We start from the raw sequence: 18,897 nt of genomic DNA, 5'->3' as shown, positions 1-18,897 counted from the left end.
GATGTGTTGTACAGTCTCGAGTTATGTGCTTGTTGAGAGTTCTTTCATGTCGATCATTTGTGGAATGAAGTATATTCTTATGTCTTGTTGACGAGTTTAGACTCGGGAAGATTAAGTGATTACATGATTGTTGTGGCCATGGTAGGACGTAGTCAAATATGAATTCGAGGCTAAGCAGGTGGGTTATCTCCTGTGGGTGGTGCAATTGAGATTTGAGCAGTGTGGATGACTCTCGAGAAGGTTCTAATAGATTCGAGATTTATATGTGGCAATTGAGAATTTTCTGAATTTGTATATGGCTAAAATGTGAGATTTGCATTGGATTGTGTCGAGACTCGCGGTATTTCTATATCATTATGGATTCTACATTTTAGTAACAAAAAGGTAAAAGGAACAACTTTAAATTCAAAGAAGGTCTCTTCAGAGTGGGTGTCTCGGTTGTGGTACTTTTGGGGTGCTTAAGAGGGAATACAATAGCTTATTGGCCTTAGGGCGGTGTTGTTTTATGCTAGGATCTCTCATGGTGAGTGTTGGGTTAAGGGTCGTAGTGTGCGGGAAAGGAGAAGTGTTAGCTTGAAGGCAATTCGGAAGGAACTCGGAGAAATAGGAAAAATTGGTGGTAGATCGGATCAGCATGGTAATGGGTATAATTGGTTCTTATGATGTGGTGAGTCTCTATAGGTGTTTTGTGGCAATACACTTAGGTTTGGAAACCTACATGACTTGGTTGAGTTAGAGGGATTTAGTTTTGATGGCTTGGTTATAAGCAAATGGGCTTCGTAGACTTCTCGATGATTTCTACCTCAGCTTGGGATGGATATTTTCTACAGGCATGGGGAGTTTGTTGTGCGTTGTGATTTTCTCCTAAATAGGATCAGGTGGAAGGTTTCTAGCTATTTGAGTATGTAATCTGCTTGTGACTCATGATTGATAATGTGGTTCTCGTGTTTTTATATGATGGCATGATAGATGCGGTGCGTCGTGTGGGATTGGGATTTGTATATACAAGATCGCGACTCAGTTTTGAAGGGAAGATCACGAATTCTTAGACATCATGGACGGTTTCAAATGTTTAGATGAATGATAGTACTACTTGGTATTACCTGAGAAGGGCGGGCATTTCAGAAGGCGCGCTGTAGTTTTTACTTATGGATGCTTCATTGGTATTGCGGTACTCGTTTGGTTGATTGACTGCTAGTGTTTCAATTTTTCTTTGTGGCACGAAAGAATTATGGAATTATTTCTTATGGAATGATTGGGTATGAGAGATGAGTTAGTCATTCGAGTGGTGGAGATGGGATCGGATATGGTGATTCTTTTGTGTTCCTGTGATTTGGAGACTGAGAGTTAGTGGTGGACTATCCCTTGGTTGTGGACTATGACGATGTGGCTAGAGTTAGACTGTTAATGGTATGTGTTATGGTCAGGTTATTGTGGACTCTTAGATGATTATGTATCTATTTGTGGATGACCGGATGAGGATGTGTATTCTACACCAGGTCAGATTTGTTTACACAGAACAACTATGGTGAAAGATGTGTCATTGGTCAGAGTTGATCTTATTCGTGTCGGTTGGATTCCATGTATTGCTCTTCGATGCTGCAATGAGTTTTGAGATTATTGACCATTTACACACATGATGTGTTTTGTTTGGGCCGTGTGGCAAAATTCGAGAGAGATGGTTCTTGGGGTGTTGAATTGTTGATTGCGCCGTGGTTATGGTCTTTCCTGTTTGTGGTATATGGTGCTATCCATTTCTCCATGGCTATGGTCATGCACTTCGTGTGTTTGTTGATTGATTTGCCTATGGTTGTTGATTTTGAGCATTATGGCTAGAGGTATTTCATGCGAACCGGTGTTTGGATTGGGTCACGCTGTCATGCCCTAACCTCGGGGAGCGCAACCGGCGCTCAACCGAGTGTACCCGGTCGAGCAAGCCTGTTAGACACTTTCTACCCAACTCGCTTATGATCATGAGAAGGCATGTTTTCACTGATTAAACAGTAGAGATACCATATATATATTCATTACTAAGTCATTTCATTTTGTTACATCATTTTTAAGTTTCAAAATACATACATCCTTATGGCTGAGTGGAATAAGAGTCCAAAACACAAAATGATCCGTTGACCTTTGTAACACCCATATACAACCCACATAGTGTCTATGAAGCCTCTAAAGATACAAAATAGAGTAAAGATGGTGCCGGCAACAAGGCCCCGGCTATACCTCAAAAAGTGACCACAATATAAACAAAAGGTACAATATATGACCCCGGAATGAAATGGGGCTCACCGAGTCAGCTAAGAAGAGGATGCAACACTATCCGTGATCAACACTGTCTGCTATGGAACCACCTGCATCCATTTAAAGATGCAGCGCCCCCGGTAAAAGGGACGTTAGTACTGTCGAATAGTACTAGTATGTAAAACTAAAACACTATCTCAATAGAATGAGCAATAATACAGGGGGAAACAGTCAAGAATGCAATATGGGCTTTAAATAACACTAAAACATCAAGTTAAGGATCACATAGATTTTCAAGTCGATTTCCACGTTATTAGGTTGGGTGTTTTTTAGTGCCAATATGACACAATCCACAATACCACCGTGTTTTTACGTGGAGTCCGATCTCGGCCCGATCGGCTAAGCCATCTCATTTGAGACATGAACCATATTCACAATTTCATCCACAATACCATTGTGTCCTTACACGGAGTCTGATCTCAGCCCGATCGGCTAAGCCATCTCATTTGAGACATCACCCCTTTTCAATCTGTCATCTCAATTCATATTTCTTTCCCATCTTTTCAATACAATGGCACGAGTGGCCCCAATTATAAAGTTATCCTTGGCGCTTGGCCGTATTTCATGATTCAAGTTCTTTTCCACATTCCAACATTATTATTATCATCAATAACAACACGGTTTTTCATTCAAGACTTTTGATTTCACATGTGAGCAATTTAGAATCTAAGGCACATAGAGGCTTTTCACACAATTTGGCGTAACAGTCTTTAATCAAATTTGACTTGAAGTCTAGGCATTTTTAGCACATATTCTAAGTTTTGAACATTTCCTCAGATGACGAGATAACATGATGAAAGCATGGGAATACATATTACTTATATATTTTCAAAACAAGCACATTCGGGGTAGCAATTTCTAGGACGTTCAATTTGGGACTTGCATCGATTTCATGAATACCATGGGGTTCAATTCTAAGAAGAGGGGGTTTAGCCAACATCCCTCAATTGAGCTTCTTAAAACTCTAGGATGTTCTAGAATATTCGCAACTTAAATCTATTTTAGAAATATAGCAAAATTGAACAAACAATTAGGAAAATGAATTCTAGCTCACTTGAGCATTTTATCAAACACTAGGTGTATATTAAGGTTCCATGGCCCTTTCATGAAAGACTTCACCATCCCACACCCCATTCTTTTCTATCTTTTTAACTCACAAACTCCCCACGTACCTTAGGAATACATGCATCCAAGGTAAGCACTCCCATCACCATGAACTACCTTGCTAATTTCCCATTCTAGTTATATTTCGAAATTAAGAGCTTGGTGATAGAATCTTACCTCTTAGGATGAAGACCTAGGGTGCTTCTCTTGATAATCTTCAAAGGTTTAAGCAAGAATTGAAGAGAATTGTTTTTTGATGAAGATCACTTTCTCCCTCTAGGACTCTCTCTCTCACTCTAAAGATATCAGAAATAAGCTCAAAATGGCCCATTACATCTATTTTAACGAAGTAGGGTCGGGTTTTAAAACCCAAAAATGAAGCTCCGGAACAGGGTATGCGGTCCGCATAATTGGCCGCACAATTTGGGGCCAAAAACTGGAAAGCGTCTGCCTGGGTCTGCGGTCACTATGCAGCCCGCAGACTTCTGCGGTCGCATAATGTGCCGCAGAACCTCCCTCCGCAAAAGTCCAAGGCTGAATATGCGATCAAAATGCGGCCCGCGAAACGATTATGCGGTCGCATAATGGGTTGCGAAAATGACATCAAAATGACCCAGAAAACTGCCTCACTCTGTGACCATTCTGCGGCCCGCAGAGTGATTATGCAGCCACAGAAACGCCTATTTCTGTCAAATATTTTCCTTCAACTCCCCAGCGCAAAGGATTTCTACTATTATTAACCTCTATACCTACTTCGGCATCACGGAATCCTGGTTTTTAGGAAATATTTTACGGGGCCTTACATGAAATCATTCATTTGACATACATACTTGGCATGTAGGCATAAAGATGAATGTTTTCTCATGCTAGACGGTATTGTGACATTCATGATTTGTAATGAATATTCCTCATGCTAGACGGTATCTGATAATTGATGACTTTACATGCATATTGACATGTAGGAATATAGATGTACTTTCCTTATACTATCTGGTAATGAAATGTCTTATATGTTGTTAAAAGTTCGGGAAAAATCACTGTTTTCTAATATACTCATATTTTGGTGATTCCGGTGAAAGATTTGGACTTTACTGTTATACTTGAAAAGCATGTGTACTTTTTCGTAACTACGAACAAGCTGAGAATAATATCTTTTGAGTTATTACTTTTACTACATTCATTATATTATTACGAGTTGTTATTGGCTATTGATGTTGGACTCTGACAGTCTATCGAGCTCGTCACTACTTTCAACCTGAGGTTATATTTGTTACTTATTGAGTACATGGGGTCGGTTGTACTCATACTATACTTCTACACCTTGCGTGCAGATCTTGGAGCTGATGTTGTTGTAAATGGCGGGAGCTGGCATTGAAGATGTACCTACGTTCCAGTTACCGCTACCACTTGTTCTTGGTAGTTCTAGATTTGAGATTCTGTTAATGTACATTTCAAAAAGATGTTGTATCATTTTCCAATCAGTTTTACAACACTAAATCTTAGAAGCTCATGACTTGTACTATTAGTCCTTGGGTTATTGAATAAGAATTTAGTTATTTCATCATTTATTTCCTTTTAATCTCATTTGGATTGTGTTTATGGATAATTGAGTTACCTAGCGGGTTGGGTTAGGTGCCATCACGACTAGTTGAATTTTGGGTCATGACATTGTTGCCCGAAGCAGAAGTCAGGACGTGTGCAAGGCACATATGGTGGAATTGGTCAAAGAAATGGAGGGGTTAAGAAAGAAGAAAGCAATTCTGGAAGGTTTCAAAGGCAATATACGTGCTTATATACAATAAAGAAGTTGCCAACATGAGGTGGCTTGGCTCACAGAATATATGTAAAGACATGATGAAGTATCCATGGTGATAACAACACGATAGGGGTCCAAGAATTACTAAAAAAAATCAAGAAACGTGCGGAAGCTAAAAGATAATAAAGAAACAAAAAGAAAACAAAAACTAAAGATAGATTGAATTCAAGAAAGAGTTTTTTGAATTCAAGAAGTCTATTGTTGAAGTTGAATCCTAACAACAACAATTAGCTAACGAAGAACTAATCACCTTTGGTAGAGAATTAAAAATAAGAGATAGATTGCGAATCCGATCTTTTAGAATTACAAGAACAACAATAAGCCTAAACCTATCACCTTTCTTGAATACCTAGAAGTGATCTAAGATTTCTAAGAATTCATCTTACCATCTTAAGTTGAGTCTTGAAGGTTGAAGAATAAATCCAAGAGTAACCACACACAAGAGTGCAAGAAGAATCTCACAATTTTTATTGATAATAATTTTTCATCATCTAAGTCTTCAAACAAAGAAGACACCCATTATATAGGTAGGGGCGGTCACGAATTTAAGTCTAAAAAATAAGAAAATAAAGTCCTAAACTACTTTGGATAACAAGCCCAACAACTTTAGGAAAAAGAAAAACACTAGGAAACAAAAACCAAGTCAATCTTGGAAAGTAACTCCAACAATATTAGGAAAATGAAAACATAACCTTACCTACCTAGGAAAACAATAAATCTTGTACCAAAATATATAGAAATAAGTTAAACTCAATCTAGGATAGGATCTTGAAAGTCCGAACCAATCTTGGGTAGGATCTTAAACATCCTGAAGGCAATTTGCATACAACTTGGCACCAACTTGCACTCAAAACTTATAGGACGCTTATTGTACACTTCTTGGACATCTAATAAGTCCTTTTTATGTTATAAAAATGTGGATTTATGCATGACTTCTTGGGCTAAAAGTTTGGACACATTTTAGGTGCCAAATAGGTCCAACAGTGGCCTGATTTGGACCTCCTTCAAAGGATGTTTCTTGGGATCTAATCCACCTTTTTCTTGGACATGTATTTGTTCCATAAAATAATTATAACACATAGATAACTTATATCCTTTATCCTTGAGCTCTTCCTCCCAACTAACAACTTCTTTGTTCGCTCCTGAAGTCTAATGACCTTGTTTTGCAACTTGTTAGCTTGAAATCTTGTTAAAGGCCTTCTTTGAGATTCCATAGCTTTATCCTTGTCCTTGAATAGAGTTGAGCTTCCTATGATGCTATCATTCCCCTCTTCTTGAAGAAAATTTGTCCTCAAATTTTGACTTTGCAAGAAAAAGAAGACATGCATTAGTAAATGACATCCACTAATCTGAAAAAATGGTAGGAATAAAATAAAATAGTGATCATGTATCTACTTAACCCAATTAATCTTAATAGGTGTAAATACTCCCTTATAAAGCATATAGATATCATCATCCCAATAATATTCGTGCCTACTTAGATTTGTCTAAAAACAACCTCTCTTAGATACACTATGCAATGAGCTTTCAATTCGAACTCGTCAATAAGGTAGTCCAAAAATATGCATGACAAAGAAATTACAAAATATTGACCATGCATCCATTTAATACAAGTATCTCTACCACATTTATCAAATAAGACACTTTTATGATATAGCCAAGTATGTACAATTACAAATCCCATAGATTCGTCTACATGTAAGCTATTCAAAGAAGCACATAAATTTTCAAAAATATTAGAAGAATCCATAATTACAAAATAAAATTTTCAATACATTCAAGGTCATGATTATAACTTTCCCCAATAATATTCCCAGTATCAATGGATTCTAAATGATTGCCCAAAATGTCACAGAAAGAGTCATAGATAAGCCCATGAAAGAATATTTGATCAGTAATGTCACAATAATCATGCATAGCCTCTCTACTAGTAGCAAACACTTTTACAAGCTCACGATCAACATGACTTAAAGAATGACTACCCACCATACAACAAAAATCATGTTCTTTTAATTTATCACATGAAAGCTTGTTAGACACTTGAATAAAAGAAGAAGAAATATTTAACTCATTCACAATGCTTTTCTCATAAATTTCATGCCTCTTTCTACCAAGTTGGAATTCATAATCATCTATGTCATACTCAATTTCAAAAAGAAGCAAATTAGTCTTGTACTTAAACTTAGATATTACAGTTAATGACTTAATATGCATCAAAATATTATCATCCACCAAAATAATAAAGTCACCAACATAAGAAATAAGAGTAAAGTTCATTACCTCCAAAAATACCTTAGGTGTTTTAGAAGGCCCAAGAATTCGAATAAACTAATTATACATACCTACTTAGACTTATTTAGTAATGAAACATCATCACCTTATATTCTTTTATGCAATGGTTCCAACCTAGCAATGTCTTTAAGGTAATCCATGTCATAAACTTGAAAATAAGAATTAAAATAGTCAAAAGGTTCAATAACAAAGAATTTGACCAAGCTTTTATCTTCCACCATCCAACAAAAATTGATTTTGCTAAATTCACGTTGGAATCCAATTGGATCCTTTACCACAATCTTTTGCGTCTCACCTCCCCTTTCAAAAGGCCTTTCAACACTTGGCTGCACAAAATCACAAGAACTAAAACACTAAAGAGTTAATGGGTTAGAAAATAAAGAAAAATATTTCTTGCTTACACTCTCTTTGGCTTTTACCACAAGACTAACTTATTCTTCATCCTTAGCCTTTTTTCTCTCACCAAGGTTTTCTTCTTTTTCTTCACTCGTACCTTCTTTTTTCTCTCTGTCTACCTCATAGCCTTTTTCTATCTCATCTCCTTCTTTCTTTTCTTTTCTCTCAAGCACACTCTTTTCCTCTCTTGACGTCCCACTCTCTTCACTTAACACAAAACCTCCTTTTTCCTCTCTTGGGATGTCAACATGCACTCCCTTACTCCTCTCATTCCTTTCTCTCTTATATTTTTTCATATTCTCTTTAACAGTCTTTTCATCTTCACAAATTTGTGTGGGAGTCAAAGGCCTAAGAATGAGTTTCTTCCCGTTAACCTCAAAAGAGTATCTATTTTTTCCATGCTATATGAAGATCTTATGTAGAAATACCACGGCTTTCCCAACAAGATATGAAAACTATTCATGGGAATCACATCACACCAGATCTCATCCTCATACCTTCCAATAGAGAATGGAAATAACACTCTTTTATCTACCTTTACTCCTTTCAACATGTAGGGTTCAATATGCTCCACACAAGACAACTTAAATTTCTAAACAGTATAAGTGTGAATTGAGTTTTAGCCAACCCCTTTGTCAATTCTAAGGGAACAAATCTTAGATAGCACTTTAGCTCTAGTTTGAAAAATAACTTTAGTATCGTCTTCCTTCCATTTGAAATATTGTAAATTTGACTTTTTAAGTTGTTGAGTCATAACTCGCCTCCTTTCTTCATAACTACCTGTTTGAAATATCTGAAACAAAGATTAGAAGAAACATATATCTCTAAGATTTGGATTTTTCCTTCTAATGCTCTCACCTCTATTGCCTTTTTTTACTCAAAGCAACCCTTGGTCTTTAATATTTAAATTTATTAATAAAATATACTAGTCACAACCTTAGTGATAAGAATATGGAGTTAGAAAAAGAAAAGGAAAGTGAAAGACCAAACCTAGGAAGAATAAGAATTGGTTAGTAGGGGAAAAAAAGGAAAGAATTTAAGAAACCCAATACCCACAAGAATAAGGAAAGAAGTTACCTTAATATTCAAGAACTAGGATCTCCTCTTCTTGTTTCAATTTTTGACTTGGAAACCAAATAATACTTGAATTCTGAAAATAATAACGAGCAATAACATTTTTTTGGCGTTGATTTTCATTTTTTTTGTTTCTTTTGTTTCTTTTGTTTTTGCTCAAGAACCTCCCAAGATTATCAAGATTCAAATATTTATTAGCCCATACTCTGATACCAATTGATAACAACACGATAGGGGTCCAAGAATTACTAAAGAAAATCAAAAAACGGGCGGAAGCTAAAAGATAATAAAGAACCAAAAAGAAGACAAAAATAAAGATAGATTGAATTCAAGAAAGAGTTTCTTGAATTCAAGAAGTCTATTCTTGAAGTTGAATCCTAACAACAACAACTAGATGAAGAAGAACTAATCGAAGAATTGATCAATAAGCCTAAACCTATCACCTTGAAAAGAAGTCTATTCATGAAGTAGAGAATTAGAAACAAGAGATAGATTGTGAAATCCGATCCTTTAGAATAACAAGAACATCAATAAACCTAAACCTATTGCATTCCTTGAATAACTAGAAGTGATCTAAGATTTCGAAGAATTAATCTTACCACCTTAAGTTGAGTCTTGAAGGTTGAGAAAAAAATCCAAGAATAGCCACACACAAGAGTTCAAGAAGAATCTCAAAAATTTTATTGATAATAATTTGTCATCATCTAAGGCTTAAAACAAAGAATACAATCTCTATATAATTAGGGGAGGGGGGTTCACGAAATTAAGTCGAAAAACTAAGGAAATAAAGTCCTAAACTACTTTGTGCAACAAGAACAAACTACCTTAGGTAAAGGAAAAACACAAGGAAATAAAAAGCAAGTCAATCTTGGAAAGTAACTCTAGCAATCTTAGGAAAAGAAAAACATAACCTTAACTACCTAGTAAATCAATAAATCTAGTACCAAAATATATGGAATAAGTTAAAATCAATCTGGGATAGGATCTTAAAAGTCCAAACCAATCTTGGGTAGGATCTAGGAAATCTTGAAAGCAACTTGCACTCAACATCTAGTACGCCTATTGTATCCTTGTTGGACATCAAGTCCTTTTTATGTTATAAAAATATTTCTTTATGTAGGACTTCTTGGGCTAAAAGTTTGGACATATTTTAGGTGCCAAATAGGTTCAATAGTGGCATGATTTGGACCTTCTTCAGAGAATGTTTCTTGGGATCTAATACACCTCTTCTTGGACATGAATTTGGGCAATAAAATAATTATAATACATAGAGACTCATATCGTTTATCCTTGCGATCTTCCTCCCAACTAACAACTTCTTTGTTCGCTCCTGAAGTCCAATGACCTTGTTTTGCAACTTTTTAACTTAAGATCTTGTTAAAGGCCTTCTTTGAGATTCCAAAGCTTCATCCTTGTCCTTGAATAGAATTGAGCTTCCTAGGATGCTATCATAAGGGAGGCATGGTGCAGAGCTTTCTTCCTAGAACATTCCAGGTATAACATAGAAGAGAATAACATATGTGAGACTTTTATTTCATAGATATTGGCTGCTAGGCACAAGAGTATTATTACCATGCTAAAGGAAATTAGGCATAAGATTATGGTTAGACATGTTGATATGATTAACTTTGCTTAGATATGGATTTCAGATATATCACCTATGGCTAGGCTAATATAAGAAGAGAATAATGAGTTAGCTAGACAGTGCACAGTTATATGGAATGGTCAGGATGGATTTGATATCAAACCGAAAGAGTTAAGGTTTGTAGTAAATACTACATTCAAGACTTGCACTTGTAGGCTGTGGAAGTTGAGAGGCATCCCATGTGAACATGCAGTGTGTGCATATATTTACTTACAACAGGATCCAGATGAACATGTGGAGTATTGGTACAGAAAGGATAAATTCCTACAGACTTATTAGCACTTCATTAAGCCAATTCCTAGCTTAGAAATGTGGACTATGAGTAACAATCCTCCAATTGAACCACCAACACCAAAATCAATGCCAGGCAGACCCCAAAAGAATAGAAGAAAGCCCAAGAATGAACCAACAAGCAAATTGGGCAAGCTGTCCAAAAAAGGAGTTAAAATGACATGTTCACAATGTCATCAACAAGGGTATGAACACTATACAACTATTTTTCAATGTGATATCTTCAATGCATTTTCTGTAACTTCACTTCATGTTCACTGCACTTTATTATTTTAGAGTGGCCTTGGAGAGTCCTCAGTTACTACAAGGCCAACAAGTGGTAGAACTAAGAGGAAAGGGCAGATGAAGGGTAATGGTACACAAACTGGTGCAACTACTGGAGGAAAGGGCAAGGGAAGGGGCCGAGGAAGGGATAGTACTATAACATTTAGACCGACCAAGGATGTATTTTCAGATGCAATTCCTCAAACTACTCCTAGAGGAAGGGGTACAATACCAAGAGGAAGAGGATCTTCAACTAGCATGAAAAGGGGTATAGGAAGTGCATCCGAAGTTGGATCTTCATCTAGTGCTGGCCAAAAAAGGCCAAGACATGATGGATTTGGATGCCACACTAACCCAGAGAGTCGAAGGACATTCCTTAATGTAAGTACAATTGAAACCTTTAGTTCTGTTACTTTGTATCTTTTCCCTGTCTCATATTAAAGGCTCTATACCTTTTCAGCCTGGTACTTCTGGTGAAAAGGTTATCAACCATGGGAGTAGATTGAGTAGTACCACTCTTGTGCAGCCAAGTGATGGAAGTAGGCCACCAGGACAAAGATGGAATGGGGGAGATGCAGTTACTACTTCCCAACTTTAGCAAATGAGTGAAAGTCATAGAAACAGAGTTGGACAACCCCACAAATTAACAACCACCATAAAATGATGCATCTCAAGGGATCATGGATAAATTTGCCAAGAAATAGCTTCAATGACTTGGATTATGTAGTTGAAAGTCTTTAGTTTTTTTGTTGAACCTCCCCTGTTGGTAAATGTAATTTGCAACAATATGTACTGTATTTTGTTGAACCTCCTTTTGTCATTTTCTTTTGGCTACCTGTAATGTGCTGCATTTTTTTCACATTTGTAGAACCTTTTTAGATTATGTGATTTCATTCACTTTTGTTATTATGTTTGAAGCAGTTATCTATTGAAAGAAATGTGTCTTGAAAGTTGTTTAAAGCTTCTACAACAATATATGAGCAGGTTATAATCTGGAATTTTCTTTTGAATTTTGTGATATTTGAATGGTAAAATCCCATTTTGTTACCAATTTCTTACCATTTAGTTGCATTACAGAAACACTAGAATTAATTTTAAGATGATATGGAGCGTAGACAATGTTACCAACTTCTGGTATCTAATGGCAATAGGCACAAACTGAGAATTACAGCAACTGCTTCTTAGAACCAATGCGACCAAATATGATTCAAACATTGTGAATTACATCAACAACTATATATTCTATAAACATCCTACAACAGTTTGTTACACAAACAATATCCAAACAACAGAAGGCACCAACTATAAGACACTATCAAACACTAACAACACTAACAACCATCCCACAAATATAATATCAATCACTTTTAGCCACTTTCGAATTATGTTGGCGTCAACAATGGTAAGAATAACAGCACAACCAAATAATTACGGAAAATAGTATAACAACAAACAACAACGTATTCCTCCATTGTCTAGCTCGTTCACTTTCTTGATCAAAGTCCTTGACTCCCTTCAACAAAACTCCAAATAACTTTATTTTCTTCGTCAGGAAATGCCTTCTCAAACCATCTGAAGTAGTTACATCCTCCTTTGACCTTTAAAATATATCCCAATAAATCAATTTAAAAAGATTACCATTTCGTACCAATTTAAAGATAAAAAAGCAGAAATAATTATCGAAATATATACTTACTACGTCAATTTTGCATACAAAATACCTTCTGCCTAGGTTTGCCGAACTCCATGAGATTTTCAATAAACATGCCCGACCACATCGGGACGAATCAACCATCTCTGAATTTTTAGACATTGTCAAGCAACAAACTGAGAGAGAGAGAAGATGTGAAGAAAGCTTCAACTGAAAATCGAAGGATGACGGGGGTCTTTCAAATTGGAGAAAATAATTTCAATTTTGGCAGAGAAATTCGGGTTGAAGAGGAGGAATTAAGCATGGAGAAGAAGAAGAAAGGGGAAAAGGGTTAATGTAACGTGGATTTTGGATTTTTACCGTTGGAATAGTCCATTTCAGACTATATTTTTACATTCACGTGCTCATATGTTATTCACACGTGAAGTGCCTCATGGGATTTTAGTTTTTAAGTGACACACTAAAGGGTTGGTTGAAGAGGCCATATGGAACAGACTGAAGAATAAGTAGTAAAGTGGAAAGCTGATTCAACTTTAGGGGGTTGTCGATGTATTTAGCACATTTCTATTTTTAGCATAGCTTGTCCTAACAGACACTTTCGATTTAAACAGTCTATCTAGAGAGTTTTTCATCCATGTTATACCTTATAGTCCGAAATCATCTGTGAAGTACCAACCACATGGCGTCGCTCGTCTTAGATCATGTCTTCTTATTTGTGTAGTATTCTAGATTACGATGCTGCTGTCATCTGTGTTCTTCACTCAAATGGTGAAAATGATGCTCTCTTGCCCTACTAATGTCTCGGAGTCCCACAATAGTGGGGGAACATATTTAGCCTATAATATCCACTCCATCTTTTGTTATCTCTATGGCTGATACTCTTCTAACTGACTTTATCGTAGAGCTGTTATAGAATATGGACGTGATACTATCTCTCTTGTACTTCAGCTATTAAAAGTGATTCAGCAATGTTTTGAGTCACGATTTCTATAACTATCTGGGTCTAATAGTCGGACAGATTATTTACTTAGCTGATGTAACTCTCAAGCTTCCTCTTCTCTCTCAGCCTTTAAGTAGGCTTAAGTTGTCTTCCAATTTGCGACTAAGGGTATTAGTTATTACATTAGCCTTTCGTGGATGCTATGGAACATCCATGTTATAACCTTCAAAAAATTGAAGCCTTTATCTGTGATGTGGACTCAATTCTTTCTTTTAATGATATACAGATGTCTTCTATAACTGTATGAATGTCAACATATATGTTGCATGGATAATACTCTAAAATCTTAAGTTCGTTCATAATGTAACTAACTCTAGGGAATAGATCGAATAATTCTTTTCATGCTTTCTTAGCTGTCTTTAAACGTAAGCAATTACTTTTTCTGGTCGTTCTACCACTTGTTGCATGAATACGTGGCTTATTTTTGTGCCCACGCATACTAGAATTTCTTGTAACTCATAAGATCTCGAATATTACTTTTTGATTTTTACTTCTCGTTCATTAGTCATGATAGGTGCCACTTTCTTATGGATTGCGTACAACGTTCTAATGAGACTGTTATTATAGGATCATTTCTTCTTTATGTTACTATGCTTAGGTCGAAGTCTTCTTCCTTATTTCCTCTGCTAGTCTTTTGTTGTACTATTTAAGGAAGACCTTCTAACTCTTGTAAAGCTAAGAGCTCATTACATTGTATACCCGACGGAATTTTGGATGTTCTTACTCACCTATAATTATTCTTAGTTACTTATCTTCGTGCTCTGGTACTTGGCGGGTTACTTCTGAACTCAAATTTTGATTGTCACCCCAATATATTTATTTTGCATGATATGTTGATTTATATGTGACCTCTATTCTAGCCATAACTAGGCTCTTCCTGAATCAACTACTAACTACTCGTTGGTCCATTCTCATATCTATATTCTACGTAACATCTCTTGGGTTATGTCACGACCCAAAATCCCATCTTAAGGATCGTGATGACACCTAGTACCTAAATTTAGGTAAGTTGATCCCTATCAACAGTTAAACCAAAAAACATGACATAATGAAAATATGGTTTAATATAAATATAGAAATAAAGGTGATACAAGCCTACGCGACAATAATCACAACAAATTACCTAAGACTAGGTAGTACAGAATCACGAACTCTACTGAATAAATAGATATAACTCAAAATACAATTCTGTTCGGATAGAGAATTGACGGTAATAATGTAAGGAAAGGACTCCAAAGGACTGCAACAATCAAGTAGCGCTACCTTGAATCCTCGCGATCAAGAAGCTCTCATTGCCTAAATCTACTAGCTCCAATACTTGGATCTGCACAAACATATGCAGAAGTATAGTATGAGTACACTACAGTCGGTATCTAGTAAGTATCAAGACTAACCTTGGTGGAGTAGTACTACACAAGTAACCTGTGCAATAAATCAATATAAGTCTAGCAACGGAAAGCAAAATAAATAAATGGAAACAAAGAGTAATCTTATGATAAAACAGCAAAATAATCAAGCACATGTAAAATATAAATGAAAGCAATTAAGGGAAAGCAATGATAGTTCAAATCATCGAACCGTTCTGACATAGGATTTACAACAAGAGTCACTCGAGACACCACACCTCATAATCTCAAATCTCAAGTCACAAATCACGAATCATATACACATGACTCCTCGTACCCACATTAGCCATCACCTTCGTATGGCAAAGACCTCCTGCCACTGTATAAGTCATGTCACACCCCTAACTCGGGTAGCGCGACTGACGCTCAACTGAGTGAACCCGGCCGAGCAAGACTATTAGATTTCCTTCTACCCAAACTCATCTATGAAGAAAGAGAATACATATATTCCTTAATTAGACAATAAGGTGTTCATGACCGCAATACAAATTTCTTACCATTAGTTACATCATTTTAGAGTCTCAAATTTGACACACATTTTCATGGTCTAAAGTGGAACAAGTAATTCAAACATATACATAACATTGTTTGACTTCCCCAGCACCAATATACAGCCCACACTATGTCTACGGAGAGCCTAATAGATACAAAAGAGTATTATGATAATGCCGGCAATAAGGCCCCGGCTATACCTGAAACACAATACATAAGGAACAAAAGATACATGACCCCGAAATGAAGTGGGGCTCACCAAGTCAGCTGGGAAGAGAGTGTACTGCTATCACTGATCAATGTCTCCTGCCATGGAACCACCTGCATCCATTGAAGATGCAGCGCCCCTGGTAAAAGGGACGTTAGTACATATGGAATAGTACTAGTATGAATGACAAAACACCCTCTCAATAGAATGATAAATAATACAAGGTTATAATATCAGTGGAAGTCACAAACAATATCAAACCTCAAATTAGGATCAAGACAGTGTTCAAATTAATTTCCATATCTTAAGTTGGGAGATCTTTAATACCAACATGCCACTATTCACGATACCAATATTCACAATACCAATACCATCATACTTTTAGTACGGAGTCCGATCACGACCTGATCGGCTAGGCCATCTCATTATAGACATCAACCACAATCATAATTTGCAGCACAATCTCCACCATGTGTGCGGCATGGCGTCTGATCACGACCCGATCGGCTAGGACGTCTCATTCGAGACATCAAACTTTTTATACCAATCATCTCATTTCATACCTCTTTCAAATATTTTCATTTCACTGGCACTAGTGGCCACAATTATAAAATCATTCTTGGCACGTCAGCCGTATTTAGTATTCCATGCTCACCTTTTTCACTTTCAAACATCATCATCATCATCAACAACAAGGCATTACAAATCAAATTCTTTAGTACACATGTGAGTAATTAAGAGTCTTAGGCACATAGAGATTTTATTTCACAAAATTTGGCATAATAACCTTCGTTTGAACTCGACTTGAAGTCGCAACATTATTAATGCACATCCCACACTTTGAACATATTCTCGATTGATAACATAACATGATAAAAGCATTTTGGGATACATATTGAACATATATCTTTCAACACAAGCTTATTCGGAATAGCCACTTTCATAATGAATAATTCACGACTTACATAATTTATATGAATACCGTGGGATTCAATTCTAGGAGAGGAGTTTAGCCAACATACCTCGATTTGATCTTTCCTTAAATTACTACAACGTTCCAAAAATCCTAGGAATCCCAATCTATTTTGAGACACAACAAAATTGAACACAAATTAGGAAGATATTCCTGGTTTTAGCTCATTTAAGCATTTTTTTCAAACACTAGGTATGCAAATTTGGCTACAAGGTTCTTCTACAAGAATTCCTTCATACCATAACCCAATCTTTACTTATTGGAGCCTAACAATCTTTTCACAAACCTTATTGGTACATGCATGTATAAATAATATTCTTACACCCAAGAATCATACTCTTAATCTCCCATCTTTTACTCCAAACTCGAAATTGGAGAATTGGAGAAAGAAATACTTACCTCTTTGAAGCTCTAGAAAGATCCTTGTGAAATCTTCAAACCTTGAACAAGAATTGATGGACAAATGACAAGGTCTTCACTTTATCTCTTTAAGATGCTCTCACCTCTCTCTAAACTATCAGATGAAAACCTTCAAAATGACCCCTAAAGGCTATTTATCAAAATGGGATCGGGTTACAAAAATTAAAAAAATAACTGCCCCGACACAGTCTGCGGCGCATATACGACCGCATAAAGCTTCTGCGGTACGCAGAATAGGCCGCATAATTGCCCTCTAGATCTGGGAAAAATTGACTAAGTCTGCGGTCATTATGCGGCCCGCAGACTTGTTCTGCGGTCGCATAAGGCACCGCAGAACTGTTCTGCGGTCGCATAATGCGTCGCAAACCTAATCTCCAAACTTGCCTAACCTGCTTCACTCTGCGGCCATTATGCGGTCCGTAGAGTGATTCTGCGATTGCATAGTGGGCAGCAGAAATATATTTTTCTGCCCAAAATTTTCCTTTACTCACCAACGCATTGTTCAACCCAAAACATCCGAGCGAAATTTTTTGCGAAATTCTACAATCCTCAAATACGTAAAGCCTACTTCGGCACCACGAAACCTAAAATTCCTTTGTGAAATTTTACGGGGCCTTACATTCTCCCCCACTTAGGATCATTCATCCTCGAATGAGGGTCAAAATCTGTTATTAGCATTCAATGTGGCCCAACTGTTAATTCACACAGCAGTAGATTCAAAATTTGGCTAACTCCCTAAATTTCTAAAACTTTTGCCAGAGTCTCCCCTGTAACTAGGCATATCCACCTGTCAGAGAATCCAAAAGCCAATCCTAACAACATATATATAATCCGATGATGCAATATAATTTAACATAAGAACAATACCAACCGTGGCCTCATAAGCAATATATTACCAGAAAGGAACACCTTTAACATCAACTGTACAAATGATACATAATTCAAAGAAGGTAACTCTTAGAATTTTCATTGAACACCACTTTATAAACATATGTCTATTTAAACAAATAAGGATACTTTTTCTTCATTTCTTCCTTGGCCTCCCAAGTAGCCTCTTCAACCTGCTGGTTTCGCCATGGCACTTTCACCGAGGTAATTTCTTTATTTCTCAACTTTCGGACTTTCCAATCAATAATAGAAACTGGAATCTCTTCATTAATCAATTTCTCATTAACCTCAATAGCCTCAACCGGAACAATGAGTGTCGGGTCTCCAACTTCTTTCTTCAACATAGACACATGAAACACCAGGTGCACTAATGACATCTCAGGTGGTAGCTCAAGCTCGTACGCCACCTCACCGATTCTCTGAATTATTCTGTACGGTCCAACATACCTCGAACTCAATTTCCCTTTCTTACCAAATGGCATTACACCCTTCATGGGAGAAACCTTCAAGAATACCCAATCATCTTCTTTGAACTCCAAATCCCTACGACGAACATCTGAATAGGGCTTCCGACGACTTCGAGCAGTCTTTAACTGCTCCTTAATGATTTTAACTTTTTTCATAGCCTAATGCACGAGGTCTGGCCCTATCAACTCTCCTTCCCCAATCT

This window comes from Nicotiana tomentosiformis, chromosome 1, assembly GCF_000390325.3.
Source record: "Nicotiana tomentosiformis chromosome 1, ASM39032v3, whole genome shotgun sequence".
Lineage (NCBI taxonomy): Eukaryota > Viridiplantae > Streptophyta > Magnoliopsida > Solanales > Solanaceae > Nicotiana > Nicotiana tomentosiformis.
This window is presented reverse-complemented; position numbering follows the sequence as displayed.